The 20,724-nt window shown below is 42.5% G+C and overlaps 1 long non-coding RNA gene across 1 annotated transcript in view; it reads left to right on the top strand.

Annotated features, from left to right (window-relative positions):
* Positions 1-20,724, top strand: part of LOC118494020 — a 23,416-nt gene extending 2,692 nt beyond the window's left edge. Inside the window, exons 2-3 of the long non-coding RNA XR_004896094.1 lie at positions 16,424-16,428; positions 20,573-20,724. This is a non-coding gene — a long non-coding RNA (uncharacterized LOC118494020). The remainder of the gene's footprint in view (positions 1-16,423; positions 16,429-20,572) is intronic.

Below are 20,724 nucleotides of genomic sequence, written 5' to 3'. Positions count from 1 at the left end.
CTCTGGTACATTAGCCTGGTCCTACCAGACTCTGGTACATTAGCCTGGTCCTACCAGACTCTGGTATATTAGCCTGGTCCTACCAGACTCTGGTATATTAGCCTGGTCCTACCAGACTCTGGTACATTAGCCTGGTCCTACCAGACTCTGGTACATTAGCCTGGTCCTACCAGACTCTGGTACATTAGCCTGGTCCTACCAGACTCTGGTCCATTAGCCTGGTCCTACCAGACTCTGGTCCATTAGCCTGGTCCTACCAGACTCTGGTCCATTAGCCTGGTCCTACCAGACTCTGGTCCATTAGCCTGGTCCTACCAGACTCTGGTATATTAGCCTGGTCCTACCAGACTCTGGTATATTAGCCTGGTCCTACCAGACTCTGGTATATTAGCCTGGTCCTACCAGACTCTGGTACATTAGCCTGGTCCTACCAGACTCTGGTATATTAGCCTGGTCCTACCAGACTCTGGTACATTAGCCTGGTCCTACCAGACTCAATCACGTGAGGTTGTCGCCACGTACAACGTAGTGATGGGTTGTAATGAGCTGTTTACACAATCAACCTATACGGTAGTTTTTTTGGGAGAGTGCGGTCTGTGTTAATCAGTAAACATAGTGTCCATCTGACGCTGATAAATGTCTTTAGTTCTGCAGGTATTTTGTCATAAACCAAAGTGTTCGACACATTAAAATGTTGACCTGATGAAAAGTCAGAGGATCAACCAAGGTATTACAGTTAATCCAGAGGGGAACATGAATTATGAACCACTTTTCATCACAATCCATTTAATAGTTGTTGAGAGGTTTTCAGTCTGAATCTTGCCATTAATCACAAAGTAAACAGAGCAAATACGATGCAAACCGTCCCATGAAAAGGTCCAGAACACGCTGACAAAATAAAGTGCAAGTTCTTAAAATAAAAGTATTCATCCTGTTTACAGTTTTTCCAATTGCTAACACACTAAAATGACATGCATAGCACACACACAATTATTTAAACTGCACAATTGTACGTCCACACCGCCGCCGACTTGATCTTCTAAAGATACCGGAAGTCATTCATTTTTAATGGAAGCTGCTTCTCTCAGCTGCAAGGAGCGGCAGATCTGTCGGCGTCGCGTTTTGGGCGCTTTGAGCATTTTGAGCGACCAGAGCGTCAATCAGAAAGTTGAAAGTAGGTCAACTTTATGGTAATGAGCTATGACACGGTTCAGCGGCAAGCAGCGGCAACCAATCAGAATATAGACGTCCTTCACGCTGGCTGATTCCAGAGAAACATACGATGTAAACTTTGGTTCCTACCAAAACATTAGTTCAGAGAAAAAGGAGGAGAAGCTCATCATGGCCGTTGCTGGGTTCCCTATCATTTATGATATTTGCGTATAGGGACCAGTTAACGTTACCTGCCGGTCACATGGTCTCTAAACAGTCCGCTCACGGTGAAGTCCTGCACGGATCAACAGCTGGCGGCTGCTCGCTCTGCCTGCACGCTGCTGCGGTTCAGCGACCAACAACCAATACACATTCTGTCATTATATATGTCATTTATAAAAGGTTTCTAGTGTCAGTGTATTGGCCGTGCAGTGGCTGCTTGATCTTTTTCCATGATGAACATAGAATGCTGCTACGTCAGAGCGGCCAAAGCCTCAAACAGCTTCCCCGGACTTTCTGACCAGCGTCCTCGACCGGGCGGCCAGAGCTTCTTTGCAGCTCAAGTCGGCGGCGGTGTGGACGTACAGTTAGACACAACAACCTGACAAAGTCATGTTTGCCATTTCAAAACACTGCCATTCAAAATGACACTGCATGAGCTAATTGGCCAATATATGTATTAGAGCTTAGATCGGCCCAAAAAATCAAGCCCAAACCCGCCCGAGCCCGAGCACGTTGCGTCCGAGCCCGGCCCGGCCCGACACATTAACTGTAATTATGAGCCCGAGCTCGATTTAAACCCGACAATTTTTTAATACGTGGGCCGTTATAACTGACGTTCTCAACTACAATTCAGAGTTGTTTAAACTGCAGAAATCTGTTTAGAATAATACAACAAGGACGAAGCCTGTAAAAAAAGCTCCCGGTGTGATGCGTGCGAGAGGAGGAGACTCCGCGCATGACACGTGCTGCATTTTGTAACTGCAGCCTAACTTTTGTACACATTTGTTACTTTTATATAGCCTATATGTATATTTATAATATTTCTGATTATGGCATAGCTATCTCCCCACCCAAATAGGGGAATAAGGTAATGGATAAAAAAAAAAAAAAAAATTGCTTGATCAAGGGTCCGGCCCGGCCCGGCCGGAGGATGTGGCGGAAAATAACGGCCCGAGCCCGACCCGCAGCTACCAGAAGACTTCCAACTTTCAGACAGGTTGCTCACGTCACATCTACGTCTTCAAGCTCAGTTGGAGGCTGCTCAGTAACACTCAGCCATCACCGGGAAAGTGACTTTTAATATCCTTCACTGGTCTCCGTGGAAGTCTACGGCGTCGCTTTGTCCATTTCTTTAACTGTCTATGCAAACACCTCAATGGTTAATTGTTATCACTTCTACCAGGAAGTAAGCACCAGGAAGTAAGCACTATGAAAAGACCACAGGTGAGCACCTTTTTTTTCTATATATTTTTTCTGCACATTTTTTCTGCAATTTTCTTTTTCAGTTTACTGTTTTTTGTGAGCATATTTTTGTTCAGTCCAATGTAAATATATCTGCTGTGCATATGTTGCACTGACTTCTTTGGTGAAAAATAAAAAAATAAATGTTTCAACAGCATGTGTGTGTGTGTGTGTATATCTGCAAATATTTCTCTGCATGTAAACAATCTGAAGAATTTTCTACAATTTGAACTATTTTAGTATTATGGCAAAGCATACTAAAGATGAGAGTGCTTTTCATTACGCCCAACAGTGTGTAGTTGGTTGGACAAACATCTGGTAATATGAATGAAGTGTGTGCCATTTGGTGCAAAAGTTTGATTTTGATAATGCTATATATCAGAATCAGAATCAGAAATACTTTAATAATCCCAGGGGGAAATTATTTTGGTTATCACTCCAGTTATACAAACAACATATATTATCCAGACTTTTAACATATATATTAAAAACAAATATATAAAATATGAAATGTACAGTGTTAATGTGCAAATAGTGCAATAAAAAAAAAAAAAAAAAAAAAATATATATATATAGTAAATATATATGTAGTTTTGGAGGATATATGATATATGATGTATTTTGCAGTTTGTGTGTGTGGTGTTGTGAATTGTGTGAAGTATTTTGATAAAACCAGCCTAGTTTGCAAAATTGTGTTTTAGCAATTGGAAAAAAAACTGTAACATCGAACAATCCGCTTTATAAATGACTGTAGGAATTAATTTGAAAACGTATGCTTTTGCTCAACGTTTACACCTTTAAAAGGGTCAGCTCTCAGGAGGTTTATGTATTTAAACGCTCGCCTGTCTGCTCCTCTTTTAAACCGTCTGAGTCTGAATGAAAGAACATTGTGCGCCCACGACTTCACACCCTCGTCGTCACCGGGAGGGAGGTGTGATGGAGACGAGCTGCCTCAACAGAGTCACAGAGTAGAGACGGGAACTGATTTTCATCCACGTAACCAACACACTCTTTCACTCGTTTGTGCAGCAGTTACGTCACAAAAGAAAATGACAAAATTCACAGAGTCACACCTCTCAGTAACCGTAGTCGAGATTAGGTAACATGCAAGTGGGAGCCTGAAAATAGATGTTTGATAAGAGGCATTCATACTAGAGCCCAGGATTTTTAAGGCCGATATCTGTGATGGTTTTGGATATTTCTGTTACCTGTGTCACTGCCCGATGTGAGTCGAGTGCAGATGTGAGTCGCGCATGCTCAGATTTAAACTGTTTACGGCATAACGTGTCATACTGAAATTTGTGAAATCTATAAAATAATAAACGTTTCTCTTTACATACAATAACAGAAGATGGTAATCATTTCAAAAATGTTGTAGCTATCTATGACTGTTTGGTTGCTAACGTTAGCTCAAAATGCCAATCAAGTGACAGCCTTTGTTGTGTTTGATTGCTAACTTTTAGCTAGCAGTCATTTCAAAAACGTTTTGGCTATCTATGACTGTTTGATTGCTAACGTTAGCTCAAAACGCCATTAAGTGACAGCCTTTATTGTGTTTGACTGCTAACTTGTAGCCAGCAGCAGCAGTCTTTTCAAAAACGTTTTAGCTATCTATGATTGTTTGATTGCTAACGTTAGCTCATACACTATGCGTTAGCTCAAAAAGCCGTTAGCATCTTGTAGGCTACTTGTCGCAAAGTGACGCATGCGCGACTCACATCTGCACTCGACTCACATCGGGTAGTGACAACCTGTATTATTTATTTCTGTATGTTTCCTGTTGTTGTATTTTTTATTCGGTATATTTCTGCCCCTGTTTTGTAGGTTTCCTGTTGTGTATATTTCTGTTCCTTATTCCCCTGTTCATTGGGTTTCTGTTTATTCCGGTTTAGCTGTGTGTTCTTGTTTGTATTGTGCATTCCTGTTCTGTTTTCGGTTTTATTTTGACAGTCTGTGTTCTATCTTGTCTGGTCTAGTTTTGCTTTCCATGTTTCCCGCCTTGTCTGATTGTCCTGCCCCGCCCTGATGTGTTTCAGCTGTTGTATCACCTGTCCCTCATTTGTTCATTACCTCATGTATTTAACCTCTGTGTTCCCGTTGTTGCTTGTTGGATCGTTTTGCGTCCGTTCGTGTCCGTGTCCCGTCAGTAGCGTTTTGTATTCCGTCAGTTTGTTAGAGCCTGGTGCCTTTGTTTCGTATTCCTGCGTTATTTTGGGAGTTTTTCCTTGTGTGTTTTTCCAGTCTCTGTACTGCCGCCTTTTGTTTAACCCTTGTGTTGTCTTCCCTTCAACCTTGAAAAAAACATTTTTTTTTCTGACATTTCTGACGCCTTTTTTTCACAATTTGGTTTTGCTTTTGTCCAACGTTTTACATTTTTAAATTTTTCTTCTACACATTTTCAGCGCTTATTTCTACGTCCAATATTTTCTGATATAAAACAAAAATTTAAAACGGGCCAATGTGACCTGAAGTCAAGTCACAAGTCACAACCTCAAGCTCAAACTGCCTGCCTGTCTCTCCCTGCATTTGGGTCCTATTATTCCCTGCCTCACCACAGATATCGATACAAATATTTGGTGATTTCAAAATCCGATCTTCCGATATATCGGGCGATATATATTTTTAAAAAAAAATCCAGAAACGAGTAACAAAACATAAACAGATTTCCCTAACATTAGTTATTTGTAGTTATTTATGAGTCCTCACTAAAATAATATAATAATGCAGTTTCAAAATAAACTTGTTTTATTTTCACAAAAGAAGATCAAAATATATTAACGTTCTGATAAATAAAATTTATAAAAATACAAACTTAAGATATGAAACTTAAAGGACAATTCCGGCGCAAAATGAACCTAGGGGTTAATAAGATATGTGTACCGAGTCGACCGTTCTTTGGGATCTGTTTTCATGCTAATCGAATGCATCTCTAGCTTGAAACAAGCTACTGCAACACCTGTGGTTAGCTGCTAACGCTAGCTTTCGGGGCACATGATAAATTACTATTTCTACACCGCTAACAAGGCTCAAAATATCACCACACAAACGGTAGCATAATGAGGGTCCCTACATGTAAACCGAAGCATTGAGAACTTTGTAAGTGTACAGACAGTTTATTACGAAGATAGATTATGAAGACGGTAGCGTTAATGTTTGCATGCAGCCATGACTGACAGTCATGACCAGTTGAACGACGAAGGCCGTGCAACCAGTAACCAGTAACATAGCTCAAACACAGCGTTCGTGATTCGGCACAACTCCAGGTGGACTTGGTGTCTCCATCGTCAATGCATTTTTTGATATGTGAGTGCGCGCACATAAGGCATAACACATGCGTTACGTTGCACATTAGGGCAAAGGGCGGGGACATGCAGCTCGTCATACGTTTCCCCAACGTATATGCGCCAATAAAAGAACATAGAAATACATGAATACATTTAGATTTAAAAAGCAATAATTGCTTGAAAACAGGTTGTTGACGAGTCTCGAAGCTCGAGTCTGAAGTCACTGTTTGTCTTTTGTCACTTAAGTCCCGGACACACTGGGCTGATAATCGGCCGTTGGACAGTCTGTCGAGGTCGGTGACTCGAGTCTGTTTGGTGTGTTCCGTGCCGTCGTCCGTCCGAGGGGCCGTCGGCCTTCATTTTGGCCGATTTGATGTATAATCGGCGGGGCGGGCACTGCCGGACTCAAATGAGCCATCTGATTGCTGGAGAGCTAACCCGGAAACGGGGAGCGGGATGAGCGTGACTAGAGTCTCTCAAAATCTGAGGAAAATCTTTTAAACTGACCTTTGTTGATCTGAAATGAAGACAGATTCAGCAACTGCACGGCCTATTTCTCTCTTAAAATGTTTTCAGAAACACGTTTCGGTGAACTATTTTAGTCCAATATGAGATCGTATTCTGAACGAGCCGCCATGACAGTCTGGCTGTGAATTTCCGGAGAAACCAGACCCACGTTACGCGTTCGTCCAATCAGCTGCCGGTTTTCATTTTTAGGCGACAATCCAGATTAGCGCCGCCTGCTGTTATGGAGACATATTACGTCTCGTCTCTTCGGCGTGTTCTGAGGCATTTTTTTGACCAACTCGGGGAGACTGATCAGTCCAACTGCCTTTTTCTGCCGACAGTCGGCCGTCTGGTTGGTGTGTAAGCAGCTTTAAGTGTGACTCGAGTCCGTCCCCATCTCTGGGAATCACTCAGTTGCAAGTAGAGTGACAGTTTCACCCGGCAATGGCAAAAATTCACCCGTCATTCGGCGCGTGTTCCGGTGTCAATTTCAGGCCCTCAATGTGTTGATCATTTTAATGTTTAATGTTGCTCATTTTTAAAAACTTTATAAACTGCTGAGTAGTTTAATCTATAATAATATCTGAATCTGAAAAAGTAACTAAAGCTGTCAAACAAATGTAGAGTAAAAAGTACAAGATTGGCTTAGAAATTGTAGTGGAGTAGAAGTATAAAGTATAATAAAATGGTACTTTTAAATGTGCTTTTGTACAGCACTTGAGTAAATGTACTTAGTTACATTTCACCACACAGCGTCACGTCTGCATCTGACACACATCTGGGACCGGCACCAACAGCATTTTGCCTGAAGCTTCATTGGAAGTTGTGTCGTTAACTCTGGCTGACCGATGAAATTCAATCAAGCAAGGCCTGCTGTGATTGGCCCACTGGAAGCATGTGGCCTGTGTGTGTGTGTGTGTGTGTGTGTGTGTGTGTGTGTGTGTGTGTGTGTGTGTGTGTGTGTGAGCGAGCTGTGACACCAACAGCAGCTCCGCTCTGATTATAACACACAGTCAACATATCGTCTATTTATATCTGTTGGTTGGTGAATATTATCACTGAGCAATCAAATCTCTGTGTGTGTTCATGCATGACGGATGTGGCACATGGAGTCGAACGTGCCGCGGTAGCCTGTCACCCGAAAAGAAACACACACTAAAAAAAACAGAGTTACATGACGCAGTTGTGCCACCTCGTCTGTGGATAATAAAACAGGATTTTCCCTCTTTAAGCCCCTAAAAATAGCTCCGAAATTCAAGGAGAGGGTCCACTACTTTCCATTCCTTCAGCCATATGGAGGTTTTTTCAAACCAGGGCCTTTACATCTTTACACATCATATTATATCACTTTATATCTGTTTTGTACGGTGGCCCTGAGAGGCCAAAACACTGCAAAATCAGAAAAACATGTAAATAGACCCAACACAAGCATGTTTCATACTTCATATCCACAGATATCGATCCAGGTCTCAGTGCTTTAAATCATCACATTTGATCACTTGAGCTTTAATGGCCACCGTTACGGTGGCCATTAAAGCTCAAAATGTAAGGGAGATTGTGAGAGTGTCTGCTTTGCAAAAGGAATCACAGACCACTCTACCTCTGTCTCTCCCCTCCCCTACAGGAAGTACAGGTGCGCACTGCACAGCGAACTCAGAACAACGAACAGCAAAGAATGTGACAAATTCTAAAAAGTTACAGACCATTTGTTTCTTAATAGGCATACAGAAATCACAATCATACTAGGCTACGTATAGGCTACCATCTGGGCTTGCAGGAAAAAGACGCAGAGATTAGACACAGTTTCTGATGATTTTGGTACACCAAAACGTAGATTTGCGCTCTGGAGTTCGGCTGATAAACTCTGCCATGATACCCTGAATATCAGATCATCCAAAATGTCTTTGTGGACGTGAAGCAGTGCGGTATGTGAAAGTGTACTTTCGGAGCCAGCAGCCGACACTGGTAAACAGAGGCACAAGTAGATCAGCTGTTCCTCAGTGAAGAGATCAGCTGTTCCACCCCGGTGAAAAGCCCTCTTGTTACTAAAATTATCCCTCTCTTCATCCCACACCCCAAACATGACATACAAAATGTCGTGGAACAGAAACAACAACCACAGATATTTATAAGTACAGATGCACCGATTACAACTTTCTAGGCCGATTCCGATTTTCTTTGAGTTAGACCAGCCGATACCGATTTTAGCTGATTCCGATTTCATTTTTTTCTAACCACTTTACAGCACACACAAATATTTATTTTCTATCTTTTCTTTAATAGAACATGTGTTGAACAGATAATGGATCACTATAAAATAGAACTATATAAATTACTCCTGGTGTGGGACATTCACACACATCTAAAGAGCAATGTTAGAACCATTTCCTTCTTTTCACATCCAATATCCAACTAAAGAAATGTGATTTAGGTTTTTGGTGTCGTCCCTCCACGCCCTACTTTCTCCTTGCAGGTGTTGCATATTGCAAACTTGTTATCTTCTGCACACACGCTGAAGAATTCCCAAACAGCTGACATGTTGCAGGTTAATTCACCAGGTTCCTACATGTGGGAGAATAGCGCCGACACGCGCTTCACACCGCGAGCGGGTACGCGCCACACACGGTGGAAACGTTGAGAGAAAGGAAAAAGAGAGCGTGCTGTGGCGGCCGTGTGTGCGTGCGTCCTTGAGAACTGTAACTGGTATAACTTATGTTGTCAGTTAATTGTAGCGTTGACCGGCATGAAATCACCATATGTCAGACTGACCTGCTGGTCGCCGGTCATGGCCGAGCACGTGAAAACCGGCCAATTCCGGTCACCGGCCGGTCTATTGGTGCATCTCTATTTATAAGCGATCATTTTATTGTCATCGCAGTTTGCTAACAGTGCTGCACAGGGGCGCGGGAACACCACCCCTACTTCCCGCGCCCCTGTGCAGCATAGGAGGCTAACGGTCCAAAGACGGTAATGGCGTGTTCACACTGCATGTGTTTTCAGCTTTGTTTTTCACGTTTTCAGTGGTCATTGGAAAGAAGTGAACACACGCAAATGGTGCAAATGATGTGATAGGCGCAGCGCGAATAGACGCAAACACATGAAATTCTTGGGTTTATATATTTCAACTGGAGCGAAAAATTTGTGCCGCTAATAAGAATGGGCCTTTGGGGCAGGGGGGGACCAAAGTGTGGGGTCTGGGTGTCCTCCCCCAGGGTTATTTTGAGCGTTAAAAACTAATATCCTGCATTCTTTTATGCACCAATTTATGGTGAGAATACCTTTATTTATCCTATGAGAAGGAAATCACAGATGATATTCAAAATATATTAAAAAGAAAATGGAATAAAAAGCAGTACGATGCTTTCACGTGAGGGACCTGAGCCTGAATCACAAAAGTTGACCCAAAGCAACCAGGACAAAATGAAATAGGCTCCTTATATTAGTCCTAATGTGGTGAAGGGAGGATACTGGTGTTAGTGTAGGGGAGCATTTGGGCCCAGTCGCTACGCACACACTACACACTACACATTACACACTACACTACACTACGCACACACTACGCACACTTCACACTACACACACTTCACACTACACACTATGCACTACACACTACGCACTACGTACACACTACGCACTACCCACACACCACACACTACACACTACACACTAGGCACACACCACACACTACACACTGCGCACTACGCACACACTACGCACTACACACTACGCGCACACTACACACTACACACTACACACTACGCACTTTGCACTACGCACACACTACATATATGCATACACCACACACTACACACTATGCACTACACACACACCACACACTACACACTATGCACTATGCACTACGCACACACTACACACTATGCACTACACACACTACACACTACGCACTACACACTATGCACTACACACACACACACTACACACTATACACTATGCACTACGCACACACTACACAATACACACTATATACTACACACTACACACTATGCACTACACACACACTACACACTACGCACTACACACTACGCACACACCACACACTATGCACTACCCACACACTACACACTACGCAGTACACACTACACACTACGCACTACGCACTACACACTACGCACTACACACTACACACTACACACTACGCACTACACACTACGCACACACCACACACTACACACTACGCAGTACACGCTACACACTACACACTATGCACTACGCACTACACACTACGCACTACACACTACACACTACGCACTATGCACTACGCACTACACACTACGCACACACTACGCACTACGCACTACACACTATGCACTATGCACTACGCACACACTACACACTACGGACTATGCACTACACACTACACACTACACACTACGCACACACTACACACTACGCACTATGCACTACACACTACACACTACGCATTATGCACTACGCACACACTACACACTACGCACCACACACTTCACACTTCGCACTACGAACACACGTGTGTAGTGCGTAGTGCATACACACTACGCACTACGCACTACCCACACACTACGCACCACGCACACACTATACACTACGCACACACTACGCACTACGCACACACAACCCACGCACTACCCACGCACTACGCACTACGCACACACTACGCACTACGCACACACTATACACTACACACTACACACTACACACTACTCACTATGCACTACACACTACGCACTATGCACTACGCACACACTACACACTACGCACTACGCACTACACACTACACACTACGCACTATGCACACACTACGCACTATGCACTACGCACACACTACACACTACGCACTACGCACTACACACTACACACTACGCACTATGCACACACTACGCACTATGCACTACGCACACACTACACACTACGCACTACACACTACACACTACGCACTATGCACACACTACGCACTATGCACTACGCACACACTACACACTACGCACTACACACTACACACTACACACTACGCACTATGCACACACTACGCACTATGCACTACGCACACACTACACACTACGCACTACACACTACACACTACGCACACACTACGCACTACGCACACACTACGCACTGCGCTCAGCGAGGAGCGGGCCGATGAAAGATGAGAGAAGTCTCTCTGCATGTTCTGCAGTGTTAGTTTAGTTTGCTGTCACGTATTTGTGAATACAAATATCTGAAGTGCAAGTTATGTCACAAAACTATGTTGTTGCGTATCATTGCACATTTCTAAGTGGGTAAATGGAAATCCTGGAGATTTCTTAGTGTGTATACTGCATATACGTGCGTATCACAGACTACACCACTGTTGCCAACCGCCACAAAACAGAAAAAAGAAAAGAAGACTATCACTTTTACAGCGGACAGCGGTTTACTGAAGTCTAAAGTTTGGCTAGAAGACCAAGAAGCTAGCGAAACCGATCCTGGGTTGACCTGGACCAAGAAAGCAAATTCTTCCAACGAGAGAACAGTTTGCTCCTGCATGGCTTTGGTTAAAACTTTACTTGTACGCTTTTGAACGTTGCCATGTGAACACACACAAACCAAGAGACAAATGCAACCATCGTATCATTTAAGCCCCTGAATCTGAACATAGCCAACGAGCTACGTGTGTGAAAACGCCCTGAGGGAGAAAGAAATAATCAGGGCTAGATCTAAGAAAAGACACGAGCGTGAGGGAAGTAGGTTAGACATGATTAGTATGGTGTGAGACACGAAGCTAAGGAGGACACATCACAAGTTTTGCTTTTGTAGAGATGGTAACTATTGCAGGAGTAGAAAGGAAATCAGAGAAAATTGACATAATTATACATTCAGAGAGGAGAATTCTGGGTGTTGTGGGACTTTTAGACTCAAACTCAAACACCTGAGAAATAGACAATTTACAGGAGAAAGGGAAATGGATTGGAAAGGGTTATTGTGAGATTTTAGTTTAATCCAGTAGTTAGTTAGTAAAAAAAGTAAAAAACATTGTAGATGTCAGCCATCATTAAAAACCAAAGAAGAAACTTAAAGCTGTGTTCGAAACCGTTCCCTCATTCACTCACTCACTATTCCCTATATAGTGGTTATTAAATAGTGAACTATATCGGGAACGACCTAACGAGATTTCGGACGCTCACTGAAAACACCGTTGCATCAGGACATGCGTCCGTTGTTTGTGTGACGGAGACGCACGGCGCCCAGCATCATGTAAATAAAAAACGGAAACAAACATGCTTCTGACACGTCCCTGAAACAAACTGAGCACTCAGGAGAATAGTAAAAGGTTATATATTATTAGGGACGCACCGAATCCAGGATTCGGCTTCGGATTTGGCTGAATATTGGGCTTTTTGACGGGGTTGGGTTTCTGCCGAACCTTAGAATATTTTCCACCGAACCGAAACCTACGCTTGCACTCCGCGCGCTACGCTGGTCGACGTAATGACGGCGCCGTTGATTACAGGAAGGTGTTTACGTAGGTGGAGCGTTCAATGCAGTAGGCTGTGAGGAAGTGAAAATGGAACTGGTGAGCAGAAAAAGTGTAGTTTGGCAGAACTTTCAGTCAAAAGAAGGCCATTCAAGTCCAGCTACATGTTCAATTTACAATGCTGATTAGTCTGGTGGTGGCGAGGACCCTAAACTATACACAACATCACCGCTGTTACAACATCTGGTATCAAACATCTGAAAGAATACGAGTTGTGATGAAGGAATCTACAGACAGCAGCCAGAATGCAGCAACTTCAGGTACGGCAAAGGAAGGACAGTCACGGCTAAAAACTGCTGTTAACCAGACAGCGGTTACCAGCTTTTTTTTTACAGTTAAAATTAAATAAAAGGAAAAATACACTGCTGTGGACGTAGTTTACGTTTATGTGTTTCCTGTGTTAATGGACTGAGGATGGGAGGAGGATTCGACATTCGGTTTCGGATTCAGATTCAGAAATTAACGTAGCAGAATGGTCACCGCAGTAGCCTTTTTTATGTGTACCATTGCCATCGTAACACATAAACTTCCGATAATAAGCCGACTTCCGGCAAGTCGCGGAGTGAGACTGCAGCAGATGTTAACGTTAAAGAAACTACAGAAAATGAGGCTGATCCTATATACAGTAACGTTACAAAAACCGTATGGGGTTGTCACTCTGGGATGCGAGTATGAAGCTGGGAGGGGAAATAAATCACAGTATACTTACTATGAAAAACTAGACTACACCACTGATTCGAACCACATAACAATCCTGATTGGATTGTTCCACAACAGGTGCTGAGACCCGGTGCCTAAACAACCGGTATCTACCGAAGCGAATAGCAACGCGGATTTCCGTGCCACACTGCAAAAACTCAAAATCTTGCCAAGTATATTTTTCTAATTTCTAGTCAAAAATATCTAATCCTACCAAGAGAATTTTCACTTGTTCCATTGGCAGATTTTTTTGCTTATTACAAGCAAAAATATCTTAAAACAAATTAATACAAGATATTTTTGCTTGTAATAAGCAAAAAAATCTGCCAATGGAACAAGTGAAAATTCTCTTGGTAAGATTTCTTGAAATAAGACATTATATTTAAGCCTTACAAGATCTTGAAATTAGCTGGGAAAACTAATTTTTAGCTATATTTTACTAGTATTGAGATGTTTTTTCAAGACAGTTTCACTTAACAAGATATTCAAGATGCACTGTCTAAAAACAAGTTCCTTTATCTCACTTAAATCTTGGTCTTTAGGTGATTTTGTCTTATATTAAGTGTGATGAGATATTTTTGACTAGAAATTAGAAAAATATACTTGGCAAGATTTTGAGTTTTTGCAGTGCACTAAAATACCTCCGCTGCCCTCCGTTGCTCCGAAACAGACGTTTAAGGCAACAGAAGCATTGCTGCATGTGACGCTAGTTAACCCTTGTGTTGTCTTCCCGTAGACCGTGAACTTGTTGTCCTTCCGGGTCAGAATTGCAAATTAACTGTTTTTGGCTTATTTCCAACGTTTTTTGACGCTTTTTGAAACGTTTCTGTCACTTTTTGTCACTGCTTTTTTAAAGACATGGTCAATAAATGTCATTTAAATGACAAAATACCTTTTCTTTTTTTGTTTTTTTTAAACAGAAATTATGGATTATTTGGACTGATGGTTAAGATCAGAGGATGTTGAGTGGATCACGGTTTATTTCAAATGCTATAAAATTGCAGAAAAATAATTAATTTTACCTGCCAAGAATGTTACATGGCTTCCATACAACGTACATCCTCGCATTCATGTTATTTTGGGGCAATTTGCTTCAAAGAAACCCATAATTCTGATATAAAAATGGGTTGACCCGAGGACAACAAAAGGGTTAACACTAACGTTACACTTGGGAGCAGGTTCAGGATCAGGTTACTTTATTTGTACCCATAGGTAGATTTGCAGCAAGAATATGACATCCACCATGACACACAACTAATTAAAAAAAACACACCAAAAACTGACACAAGTACTCATAATCTAATACAAATACAACTACTCTAGGTTCCACCAATTAGGACACAGGAGAGCGAGAAAGAGATATAAAATAATGGTGTTTCGTAATGATATATCTATTAGTTAAAATATTTTCCCTATTCACCTCCAGTGTCTCCCCTTAAATAGCTTTAAAGTCTCGCAATGGAGTAGAAGAAATGAAATGATTTGACTGTCCATATGAATATAAGTTAGATACGTAGAGAAACATCGACAGTCTGGCAGGTTGATGTAAAAAAAATAAATGGAGGTGTCTTCATGAAACCAAAAAAAACTATTCCTGGCTTCTAATATTTCCTGAAACACAGGAACACAGGACACAATTTAAAGAGCAGATGTGTATGATGAAGCAGGATGAAATAAGTGAAGACTGCAGCAGTTACGTTTCTATCAATTATTCCAGAGATGCGATGTTACACAAGACAAAGAAAGACGAATCGCTTCGCGTCCGATCGGAGATGTTTGACACTCATGAGGACGGACTGTGAGCTGGAAAAGATCCGCCTCGGTTTGACCTTTGGTCAAAGTGAATTCATTATGCAGCCCCTGCAGAACGCTGCACATCCAGTCCTCTACAGAAACCACAAATGAGGGCGGACGGCGGAGCATCGCAGGGGGGCTTCACAGGCCCCCGGGGGCTGGCGTGATGTGTCTGTCATCTCTGCAGCGCAGTGGTCACGTCTGGGGAAAAACTCCCCATCCTGCCCCGGCGTTCGTCAGAGGCTGAAGGAGACAAAGTTCAGCTGAAGACGTGGTGTTTGTCGCATTGAAAACTGTGTGTTATCCCTCCTACGCTGTTAGAAATGTCCGTAGAAATGCAGGCTTATATACTGTGTAATGTTTTGAAAACTTTGTTCTTTCACAAATATGTGCTCATTCATGTGTAATTACTGCCACCAACTAATCAAAGTTTTCTCGTAAGTGTAGAATCTGCCATTCAGAATGGCGGCAGCCATGTAGAGCCTCCATCTTTAAAATACATTAGCCAACGAGGGACATACCTCCGCCTTTCGTGCTTTTACACTCAGTGGCACCGTGACGAATGCCAGGGGGAGATTACTCGATCTGCCGGCAGATTTGAAAGCCTGTTGAAGATGGAGGATCACGCTGATGCTTTACTAACATTAGCTTGCATTCGTTTGGGAACCTGATAGCTGAGGTTAGCAATGAAATGGTACCAAAATCATGAAAACGTAAAACTATTATTACACTGGAAGGAACACTCACGGACAAAGTGGTACTTCTTGGAATAATACGGCCACCGTAGGAGTTACAACCATAGATAGTTAAAGAAATGGACCAATAGATCCCGTGTCTCTGGACGGAGACCAGTGAAGTCTCTTTCCCGGTGATGGCTGAGCGTTACTGAGCAGCCTCCAACTGAGCTTGAAGACGTAGATGTGACGTGAGCAACCTGTCTGAAAGTTGGAAGTCTTCTGGTAGCTGTGCCAAGAGAAATCTCAATCATTCCCAATCTAGCAGAGACGGAGAGCGTAGGTATATGTAAGGAGATAACATAGACACAGGCTGTGGGAACATAGGGCTGTGGGAACATAGGGCTGTAGGAACATAGGGCTGTAGGAACATAGGGCTAACTCCGTTTGCCTAACTAACTTTACTTTAATTTCAGCTCCTCTGGTTTGTTTGGCTCCGTTCCGTTCGTCTCTGTTTCAGCGTAGCTCGTAATCGATACCACAAGCTGATGCACGGATGTACGACACGTCACAACGAAGTGTGTATGGGAAATGTAGGATTAGAACTACAAGCAGTGTTGGCCAGAAAAAAAGATTTTATATCCAAGCCAAAGACACAAAAAACCGCCCAAATTTCGACTTTAGGAAACGTGACAAGCGGGACCCTAACCCCGGTCTCCTGGGTGAAAGTCGTGTGTTTGACCCATCCGCCACCCCAACCAGCCTCCCTACACGGAATTTCGGCCTTACATACTACTCGCTAAACCCCGTGTAGCTGCTGCTCTCTCGGTACGTTATACAAAGACACTGAAGGACGCTGACAGCCACTGTCCAAACGTCCGTATTTTACGAGTTCGGAGTGAGAACAAGTTGGAAATATACACATTTCATTATTTTGTTGATACAAAAAAACGCAATTACAGTTGCTTCAAAACATATTTGCTCATGAAAACTTGTTGTACGTGAACATATTTTGTAGGTGAGGGTTGTTTAGGGTGTTAGAAGTGATTCTGCATGTTGGGGTAGAGCCTGTGATAAGAGCAACAACAGTTTATCACCAAAAAAGGTGCCAAAAAAAGTGTTCACTTTATTATGCAAACAATAAATTATTTGTTTTCCAAAATGTTTTGATGGGATCACAGTGTTTTCCCTGGGTTTGTCAAAGACTTAGGTACACATATTGCTTCTGACTGGCTAGTAGTCCTTACCTAGGTACTGAGCATGTGCGGCTGCCAACAAAGATGTTACAGCAGTGAGAGGTCTCACGCTGGAGCTAAAACAGAGACCTGAACACAGGGTGAAAAGAGGAGCTGCAGCAATGAGCAGTACAACAAAAATATGGTGTTTTTTGAAAATTAAACCATGTAAACCTATTCTGATATAATCTCTAAATACAATTATGAACCTGAAGATGAGCATAATATGAGCACTTTAAACTTACGAACATCATATGTGTAATAAATGGCTCAATTCAAACGGGATCAAATAATTATTTGTCTCTCCAAGTTCACTACTGTACAGATTCTTTTCCGAAATATGACCACATGTCGGTCCACCGGAAGGGAAGGGACTTTGCCTCTCTATAGATAATTAATCGGCTTTAAATTTTGTTTCCATACAGTCTTTACTTTATTTGCAACAAAGCAGACCTTTGTTACATTTTTAGTCAAATCTACTTGCTATTACTTGCTATAGATTCGAATATACTAGCATGTACCTTTTTGGACTGATACATCTTCCTGCCCACTGTGCTGTCTCTTTTATTTTTTCTATTTTCATGCCCACGTATTATTTAATCGTCCAAACTGACCTCTGATCTGTCAGAGTGTCTGCAGCTCGATGCTCGGCCTCGCTGCCTGATGTGTTTCTGCAGAGTGAAGTCATGCACACCGACGGCGGTGCTGCATTATGTAAACACGTCACGTTTTCATGATGCTTTTAGCACCAGAACATCTCCATGTGACCAAAATGTGGATCTCAAATTGAATCAAAGACAAAGCTAAATGTGTTTTGTGTCATTCAATTAAAAAAAAAAAAAAAAAATACTTTCTAGTTCCAGTATTAAAGGCTCAGTTCACCCAAATGCATGCTGACTTCCTTCTAGTGGTACAGTTTGAATTAATGATGATAGTTTGGGTTTTACGAATCCTAGTTTTGAAATATGTGTCTCCAGGATCAATGGCTCCACAGCAAAACTATTCAGTTTTTCGGTGCCTTCAACCGGTTTGTTTCTAAGCAGGAAGAGTACTGTGGCTTTTTTTTTTAACAGCTGTTTCTCTGAAAATTAAAGTTGTAGCCGGACAAACAATGAGCTGAATCTACACTGAACAAAATTATAAACGCAACACTTTTGATTTTGCCCCCATTTTTCATGAGCTGAACTCAAAGATCTAAGACTATTTCTATGTACACAAAAGATCTATTTCTATCTATTCCTTAACACCAGATACTGACTGGTTTTCGATTACCCCCCAATACAGTAAAACTGCACATTTTAGAGTGGCCTTTTATTATGGTCAGCCGAAGTTACACCTGTGCAATAATCCTGCTGTCTAATCAGCATCTTGATAGGCCACACCTGTGAGGAGGATGTATTTTCTCGGCAAAGGAGAAGTACTCTCTAACACAGATTTAGACAGATTTGTGAACAATATTTGAGAGAAATAAGCCTTTTGTGTACATGTAAAGTCTTAGATCTTTGAGTTCAACTCATGAAAAATGGGGGCAAAAACAAAAGTGTTGTGTTTATAATTTTGTTCAGTGTATAAATCTCTGTAAAGATTCTTTGAAGGTCACACATTGTCCTTTCATACATTGTTATTTAAAAAAAAAGAAGTTGATTACAGCCACTTCAAAGCCTGCTCTTCCCTTATCGCAGTTGTTTTTGCGCCTAAATGTAACCAACTCTTTATTGTCGTATGAAACTGATCTGTTTTTGACACAAAAATCCCCCTTCAGCGTGTGCATAGAAGGCACCGGGGAGAGCAGCAGCTACACAGCTTTTGAAGATGACGTAGCATTAAGAGCGACTACGGTAGAGAGTAGTATGAAAGACCGAAAATCCGCATAGCGAGGTTGGTTGGGGGGGTGGATGAGTCAAACAACACAGGACCTTCACCCAGAAGACCGGAGATCATGTCCCGCATGTCACGATTCCTAAACCCAACCGTCCCGTTCTTCTTTTTCTAAACCCAACCGTCCCGTTCTTCTTTTCCTAAACCCAACCGTCCCGTTCTTCTTTTCCTAAACCCAACTGTCCCGTTCTTCTTTTCCTAAACCCAACTGTCCCGTTCTTCTTTTCCTAAACCCAACCGTCCCGTTCTTCTTTTCCTAAACCCAACTGTCCTGTTCTTGTCCCATATGTCATAGAAACCTAAGCCCACCCACAACTTTTCCTTAACCTATAACTGCGTCAAAAGTGATGCCAAGAGTCCCAACCGAACGCCTTTAGATCTGACGCTAAAGGAGACTTGTAGCGTCAATAACAACGCCAAAGGCACCTGACCAAGCGTCCATATTTTATGCGATGGGAGTGAGAATGTGTTGCTCATGGTAACCTTGAGGAAGTGAAGTACCGTCTGATTTAAACCCAAACCTCCATCTTTTTATCAACTTAACTAAGTAGTTTTGGTGCCTAAACCTAACCAACCATTTCACAACGTTATAGACGTGTTTAAAGCCACGGTTTAGATATTGAGGACTGAAAACTCTCCTGTGGGTCGCGTTAGAGGGTTTGCTTCTAGTGCTTATTTACAGACAACATTTTTGTTTTTAACCTTTATTTATCCAGGTAAGTCGATTGAGAACAACTTGTCATTTGCAACGACCACCCATCACATTCACACAGTTCCACATTCATACTGGAAGCTGCCCAGTACTACCACAGTCTGATCTGACCACATTCATACTGGAAGCTGCCCAGTACTACCACAGTCTGATCTGACCACATTCATACTGGAAGCTGCCCAGTACTACCACAGTCTGATCTGACCACATTCATACTGGAAGCTGCCCAGTACTACCACAGTCTGATCTGACCACATTCATACCTGGAAGCTGCCCAGTACTACCACCGTAACAAACAAAGTAACAAAGTACCCATAATGTGTTCTGTGCTTCAAAATTCAACTAAAACCAAATCAATGTCAGAACCCATCGAAAAACACTCCTGTGGGTTGCATTAGAGGGGAGTGTGGTCTCGCTTTGCCAGACCTTCCTCCACAGTGCTGCGGAGGAAGGTCTGGCTAGTCCACACAGCATTCCTGGATGCAAATTTACGAATCCTATTATGGCCACGCCAAGACCCGCCCTTCAATAGCAGCTCGATTGGTTGGGGTTAGGCATTGACCTCGAGTGGTTAAGGTTAGGATAGCTGATTGGTCAGGGGATAGGACCTGTACATGTAGCATGGACGCCTGGCCAATAGTAGTGTGTGAATGCTTTTGAAGGGCGGGTCTTGGCGTGGCCATAATAGGATTTGTAAATTTGCTTCCTGGATGGGAGAGAAACGTGCTCTGGTTTATTGGCATTTCTCTAAACCAATCACAATCCTCTTTGGCGGTGCTACGCTCCGAACGGAGCCACGGTGCCTCTGCTAAAT

This window comes from Sander lucioperca, chromosome 20 (genome assembly GCF_008315115.2).
Source record: "Sander lucioperca isolate FBNREF2018 chromosome 20, SLUC_FBN_1.2, whole genome shotgun sequence".
Lineage (NCBI taxonomy): Eukaryota > Metazoa > Chordata > Actinopteri > Perciformes > Percidae > Sander > Sander lucioperca.
This window is presented reverse-complemented; position numbering and strand designations above follow the sequence as displayed.